This window comes from Bufo gargarizans, chromosome 10, assembly GCF_014858855.1.
Source record: "Bufo gargarizans isolate SCDJY-AF-19 chromosome 10, ASM1485885v1, whole genome shotgun sequence".
Lineage (NCBI taxonomy): Eukaryota > Metazoa > Chordata > Amphibia > Anura > Bufonidae > Bufo > Bufo gargarizans.
The window spans coordinates 71,413,280-71,420,327 of record NC_058089.1 but is presented as its reverse complement, the minus strand read 5'-3'; the positions used below and the strand labels follow the sequence as shown (position 1 = coordinate 71,420,327).

General features: G+C 39.9%; 1 protein-coding gene across 1 annotated transcript in view; it reads left to right on the top strand.

The window, feature by feature from the left end:
- Window positions 1-310: 310 nt before the first annotated feature.
- LOC122921071 (acidic proline-rich protein HP43A-like) overlaps window positions 311-7,048 on the top strand; it is a 58,315-nt gene continuing 51,577 nt past the window's right edge. Inside the window, exon 1 of the mRNA XM_044270968.1 lies at window positions 311-394. The gene's annotated coding sequence lies outside the window, so the exon portion shown is untranslated. The remainder of the gene's footprint in view (window positions 395-7,048) is intronic.

Below are 7,048 nucleotides of genomic sequence, written 5' to 3'. Positions count from 1 at the left end.
CTGTAAATAAGAGTGCACAACCCCAAAATAAAGAACCATCCCTGCCTACCACTTTCCTTTAAATACACATAAGCTAAGTTTACTCTCCAGCACTGCATACAAATCCCACATTTCAATGTTCCTTGCCTGGCTTATGACAGTTCCCACCCCTGAGCACACCACTTGACAATGTTGATTTGGTAAGTTATGTTAAATCATGGCTGTATTAAAGGCAAGTGCATTTTTGTAAACTACATTGTAAAGTGTTAAAAATGCAACTGCCAAATGCATATTCCCTAAAACAATTTGGTTGTCTTAAACAGATGAATAACAGAGCTGTATATGCTTTAAGTGATGATGTAGCTCTTCATTTAGGCTCAGATCGTGAAGGAGCATCAAAGCTATCTGTACATGGGTAAGAAAAACTTCATATTTTGTTACATGTTGAGATTTATATGTGTTTTCTGTAGAAGAAACAATCCCTGTTTATTTATAGTTGACCGTAATAATCTGATAGAATTACTTACCGTGAAAATTTTACAGTGTTCTATTTATTAACATTTGCTGCATCTAAATCTATTTCAATTGATTCCAAGAAAATTAGGCATCCAATTATTTGTACATCTCCTTTATTAAATCCTCACGTCATTCTCTATAACTTCAGGCAAAACTGTAATCTGATAAAGGGAGGAAACTGGAGAAAACCTCTAAGGGGTATAAATGCATTGTTCATTATTAAATGAAGGCATGAAGCTAGGCTTGGACTAACTAAACATGAAATGATGATATTTCAGAGTCCATTACAGCATGAAAATATTCCATGGAATTGTATTCCTAACACATATAGATGTTATCAACCTTTAATGCGTTTATTGCATTTTCTGTAGTTTTGTGCTTGTGCAACAAGTTATTCATGTTATGCAGCAATCGGTGATATGTGTTTTTAAAGGGAATATGTCACCAGTATCCACCTTAACAAACTGTTTGCAAAGATATAGAAGTATATTTCACCTGAATTAAATACTAAAATGCTATTTTTCTTCTATTGAGTCAAGGCTCCTTTACTGAGTTATGATACTTTTTCTTATTATACAAGTTAGGCCTTTGGTGCAATGAGGGTGTCACCATTGCTCTTCTTGCACTCAAGCACTGCTCCTTTCTATGGTCAGCCCCTCAATTACTTATTTGCCACTGCCTGTCCCTGTTAATCAAAGCAGCCAGGAAGGTGCTGGCCACAGAAAAGATCAGAGCTTCAGTGCAACCAGATCAATGGTGGTGCCCTCATTGCTACAAATAATATCCTCATCAGAATGATTTTCTGTCATATTTGAAGTCCCATATCTGGCAAGTAATCGTTGATAACATGAAAATGCTTGGACTGGGGGAAAATGTGTGTATGTGGGTGAGTAATTGTCTCAGTGATAGTAAACAGAGGGCGGTTATTAGTGGTACGTACTTAAATTCGTTCACCATCAGTAGTGGAGTACTTCAGGGGTCAGTATTGGGCCCTATTCTCGTCAATATATTTATTAATGATCTTGTAGAAGGCTTGCATAGTAAAATATCAATGTTTGCAGATGACACTAAACTGTGTAGTAATTAACACAAAACAAGATAGTATACTGCTATAATGCTACCAAGGGATCTGGATAGATTAGAAGCTTGGACAGAGAAGTGACAGGTGAGGTTTAATACTGACAAATGTAAGGTTATGTACATGGGAAGGATACAAGTCACCTATACATACTAAATGGTATAACACTGGGTAACACTGACATTGAAAAGGATCTAGGAATTTTAGTGAGCAGCAAACTAAGCTGTAGAAACCAGTGTCAGGCAGCTGCTGCCAAGGCCAACAAGATAATGGGTTGCATCAGAAGGGGCATAGATGCCCGTGATGAAAACATAGTCCTACCACATTACAAATCACTAGTCAGACCACACATGGAGTATTGAGTAAATTTTAGGGTTATTCAGTTTAGAAAAAAGATGACTGAGGGCAGATCTAATAACCACGTATAAATATATCAAGGGTCAGTACAGAAATCTCTCCCATGATCTATTTATACCCAAGACTATGACCGTGACAAGGGACATTCTCTATGCCTATAGGAAAGAAGGTTTCTCCATCAACAAAGAATAGGATAATAATAATCTTTATATAGCACTAACATATTCCTCAGCAGTTTGCGATTAGGGGATTCATGCACAAACAAGTGAGTGATAAATAACACAGCAACAAACACGTCAACGATTAAAACAAGAAGAATACTGTAAGAGCAGTGAGACTATGGGCTTCTCTGCCTGAGGAGGTGGTGATGGTGGGTTCACTAAATAAATTCAAGAGGGGCCTGAATACACTTCTGGAGTGTAATGCTAATACAGGCTATACTTAGAGTTCTGTAGAAGGGTCATTGATCGAAGGAGTTATGCTGATACTGGATCAACTTTACAATAATGGGAAATTAACAAAAGGTATCCTCATAGGTAGAGCCCTCTTGTGTGAAACTCAAATAGACTGCCACAGAGCAGTCTCTTCTAAGAAAATGAATTGGATGGCCTGTGTTAGGTCTTCAGAGAGACTTAATTTCCCCTAACTTTCTTACCCATTTATTCCTACTGGGCATCTCTAAACCAATGTTATGTGTTTGTAATAACCCCTTGTAGGTTATAGAAGTAAAATCTTTGAGTCTGCTGCTTACCATTATACCATCTAAAATATGACATGTACATTCACTAAATAGGAAGATTATTTAATGTACTGTGATTGCATATCTCGAACATATACACATATATATATATATATATATATATATATATATACAGTGCAGAGCAAAAGTTTGGACACTCCTTCTCATTCAAAGAGTTTTCTTTATTTTCTATGAAAATTGTAGATTCACACTGAAGGCATCAAAACTATGAATTAACACATGTGGAATTATATACATAACAAAAAAGTGTGAAACAGCTTAAAATATGTAATATTCTAGGTTCTTCAAAGTAGCCACCTTTTGCTTTGATTACTGCTTTGCACACTCTTGGCATTCTCTTGATGAGCTTCAAGAGGTAGTCACCTGAAATGGTTTTCACTTCACAGGTGTGCCCTGTCAGGTTTAATAAGTGGGATTTCTTGCCTTATAAATGGGGTTGGGACCATCAGTTGCGTTGTGGAGAAGTCAGATGGATACATAGCTGATAGTCCTACTGAATAGACTGTTAGAATTTGTATTATGGCAAGAAAAAAGCAGCTAAGTAAAGAAAAACAAGTGGCCATCATTACTTTAACCCCTTAAGGACACAGCCTTATTTCACCTTAAGGACCAGGCCATTTTCAGCAAATCTGACCAGTGTCACTTTAAGTGGTGATAACTTTAAAATGCTTTGACTTATCCAGGCCATTCTGAGATTGTTTTTTTTTCGTCACATATTGTACTTCATGACACTGGTAAAATGAAGTAAAAAAATAAAAAGAATTTGTATAAAAAAATACCTAATTTACCCAAAATTTCAAAACATTTGCAAATTTCAAAGTTTCAGTTCTCTACTTCTGTAATACAAAGTAATACCCCCAAAACTTGAGATGACTTTACATTCCCTTATATGTCTACTTCATGTTTGAATTATTTTGGGAATGATATTTTATTTTGTTACAAGGCTTAGAAGTTTAGAAGCAAATCTTGAAATTTTTCAGAAATTTACAAAAACCCAATTTTTAGGGACCACTACAGCTCTGAAGTCAGTTTGCGAGGCTTACATAATAGAAACCACCCAAAAATGACCCCATTTTATAAACTGCACCCCTCAAGGTATTCAAAACTGATTTTACAAACTTTGTTAACCCTTTAGGTGTTGCACAAGAGTTATTAGCAAATGGGGATAAAATTAGAGAATTACATTTTTTTGCCTAATTTTCCATTTTAACCAATTTTTTCCACTAACAAAGCAAGGGTTAACAGCCAAACAAGACTGTATCTTTATTGCCCTGTCTCTGCCGTTTACAGAAACACCCCATATGTGGCCGTAAACTACTGTACGTCCACACAGCGGGGCGTAGAGTTAAAGGTGCGCCGTTTGGTTTTGGAAGGCAGATTTTGCTGGATTGTTTTTTTGACACCATGTCCCATTTGAAGCCCCCTAATGCACCCCTAGAGTAGAAACTCCATAAAAGTGACCCCATCTAAGAAACTACACCCCTCAAGGTATTCAAAACTGATTTTACAAACGTGGTTAACCCTTTTAGGTGTTGCACAAGATTTAATGGAAAATAGAGATACAATTTTTAAATTTCACTTTTTTGGCAGATTTTCCATTTTAATATTTTTTATGCAGTTACAAAGCAAGAGTTAACAGCCAAACAAAACTCATTATTTATGGCCCTGATTCTGTAGTTTACAGAAACACTCCATATGTGGTCGTAAAATGCTTTACGGGCACACGGCAGGGCGCAGAAGGAAAGGAATGCCATACAGTTTTTGGAAGGCAGGTTTTCCTGGACTGTTTTTTTTTTAAACCATGTCCCATTTGAAGCCCCCCTGATGCACCCCTGGAGTAGAAACTCCAGAAAAGTGACCCCATTTTAGAAACTACGGGATAGGGTGGCAGTTTTGTTGGTACTAGTTTAGGGTACATATGATTTTTGGTTGCTCTATATTACACTTTTTGTGCGGCAAGGTAACAAGAAATAGCTTTTTTTGGCATAGTTTTTTTTTGTTATTTACAACATTCATCTGACAGGTTGGATCATGTGGTAATTTTATAGAGCAGGTTGTCACTGACACGGCAATACCCAATATGTATACAATTTTTTTTATTTATGTTAAGTTTACACAATGATTTCATTTTTAAAACAAAAAAAAAGTTTTTGTGTCTCCATAGTCTAAGAGCCATAGTGTTTTTCAGTTTTTGGGCGATTATCTTAAGTAGGGTCTCATTTTTTGCGGGATGAGATAATGGTTTTATTGGCACTATTTTGGGGTGCATATGACTTTTTGATTTGACGTAAGATGACAAAAAATTGCTTTTATTAACCATTTTTATTTTTTTACGGTGGTCACCTGAGGGGTTAGGTCATGTGATATTTTTATAGAGCCGGTCGATACGGACGCGGCGATACCTAATAGGTATACTTTTTTTTATTTATGTAAGTTTTACACAATGATTTCATTTTTGAAACAAAAAAAATCATGTTCCCTTACATCCTACCAGCAGCACAGATGGGGTTAACTGCCCCCTGTGGACTGGTAGGACCAACGGAATTTTTAATGAGCCCAAGAACCAATAACAAGAGTTCCCACTCCCTCAAAAGGAGGGAACTACCCCCCCAAATACCGTGTTTTTTTTCTGTCCTTTGGACAGGTGGACTGGCGTGCAGCTCCCCCCTCCTTTTTTTCGCTTGGGGGGAGCATAGCAGGGGATATGACATTTGTCTTCCCCTTATATATTTTCCAGTATCTTTAGGGCTATTTGCCTTTCTCTTTCTTATGTCCCTTCCTCCCCCTCTAACCTTCATCTTTCCTCAGGTTTTTCTGTCCTCCTCATGCTGTTCGGGGCTGTGTGCTGACGGCGCCACTTCTGAGACTCGCGCCGCGGTCTCCCTGGATGACGTCACTAGTGACGTCACCGCTCTGCGGCTCCCTCGCCGGCAGCTGTCGCTGCAGCACTCGCATCCCTACAGGAGAGGGGGGAGGGAGGACGGCAATGACCCGTTTGAGGGTACATTTTGTTAGTTTTTTCCTTTTCCTGCAGGGAATAATTAATTCCCTGATCTCTGGGGGGAAATATCTTCCCCAAGTTAAAAAAAAAAAAAGTAGAGGGGAAGAGTGACAGAAAGTAGGAGTGTAATGGGCGGCAACATCAAATTTGATTTATTGGCTGCAAGGGCTCTGCCTTTAGGCGGTCCCTCACACCTCCTTATAAGCCCTCAGTTACCCTCACTCAGTCTCTGGTTGTGCAGCTTTGTTAGCAAGCCTCCTGAGTCCTATTGTGCTGAGAGAGATTTTCTCTATCACTTTTGGTGTTATTTTGTTGGTGGGCTTATTCTCAAAATTTTTAGTCTTCTTATTGCTTAATAGGGGTTTAATCCTCCTCTTCCTTTTTTTCGCAGTCATGTCTTCTCCACAAGACGCTGACCAGCGGAAGGCCACCGCCAAACGCAAACATTTGGCCTGCTTCAACTGTGAGACCCCCTTAGATGACGGCTGCCAATACTCAAGATGTGACAGCTGCCATTCCCGTACCACTGCGGAGCCCACGATGCAGGAGATGTACCAGTGGGCTAGATGCTATGTGGATGATTCTATAAAGGGGGTGGTCAAGCTTTTAAATGAGAGGCTGCCGGGACCCTCCCAGACTCCTATGGAGGTCACCGCACCAAGCGAGAGACCCGCTGTTTTTTCAGTGGGCTCATCTTCCTCGGACGAGGAAGAGTTAACCTCATGTTTTTTTCCGATCCCGCTGGTCGGGCACAGCGTGTCTTCAAAGCGGATGAGACCCTCCGTTCAGTCATGCGTACTGAATGGAAGAAACCGGATAAAGGACCAGTCCTGACTCGCAAATTTAAAATGATGTTTCCAATGGCGAAACCCCTAATGGAATCGTGGGGTTCCATTCCCAGGGTTGACATGGCCATAGCCAAGTTGTCTAGACGCACTCTGGTGCCCGCAGATGATGGGTCGAGTCTGCAAGACCTTCTTGATAGGAGGGCAGAGTGCACTTTAAGAAGAGGCTATTCAGCCGCTGCAGCTTCAGCTTCTACTGCTATAGCAGCATCTGAGGTGTCGTCCTTCCTGAGGAGTAAGTTAAACCAAATCCAGACCAACGTGGACCAGAGTGTGTCCCGTGATGATATCCTGGCCGCCTTCAGAACGGTGAATCTGGCCATGGACTTTTTATGCGATACTTCACAGGTGCAGCTAAAGCTAGCGGATAAGACCATGGGCCTAGTCTCTGCGGCCCGTAGACCCTTATGGCTAAAACCATGGAAGGCAGATAATGCCTCAAAGTATAATTTATGTGGGCTTCCGTTTGATCCCGATCGGCTTTTTGGGTCCGAGCTGGATAAGATCATGGA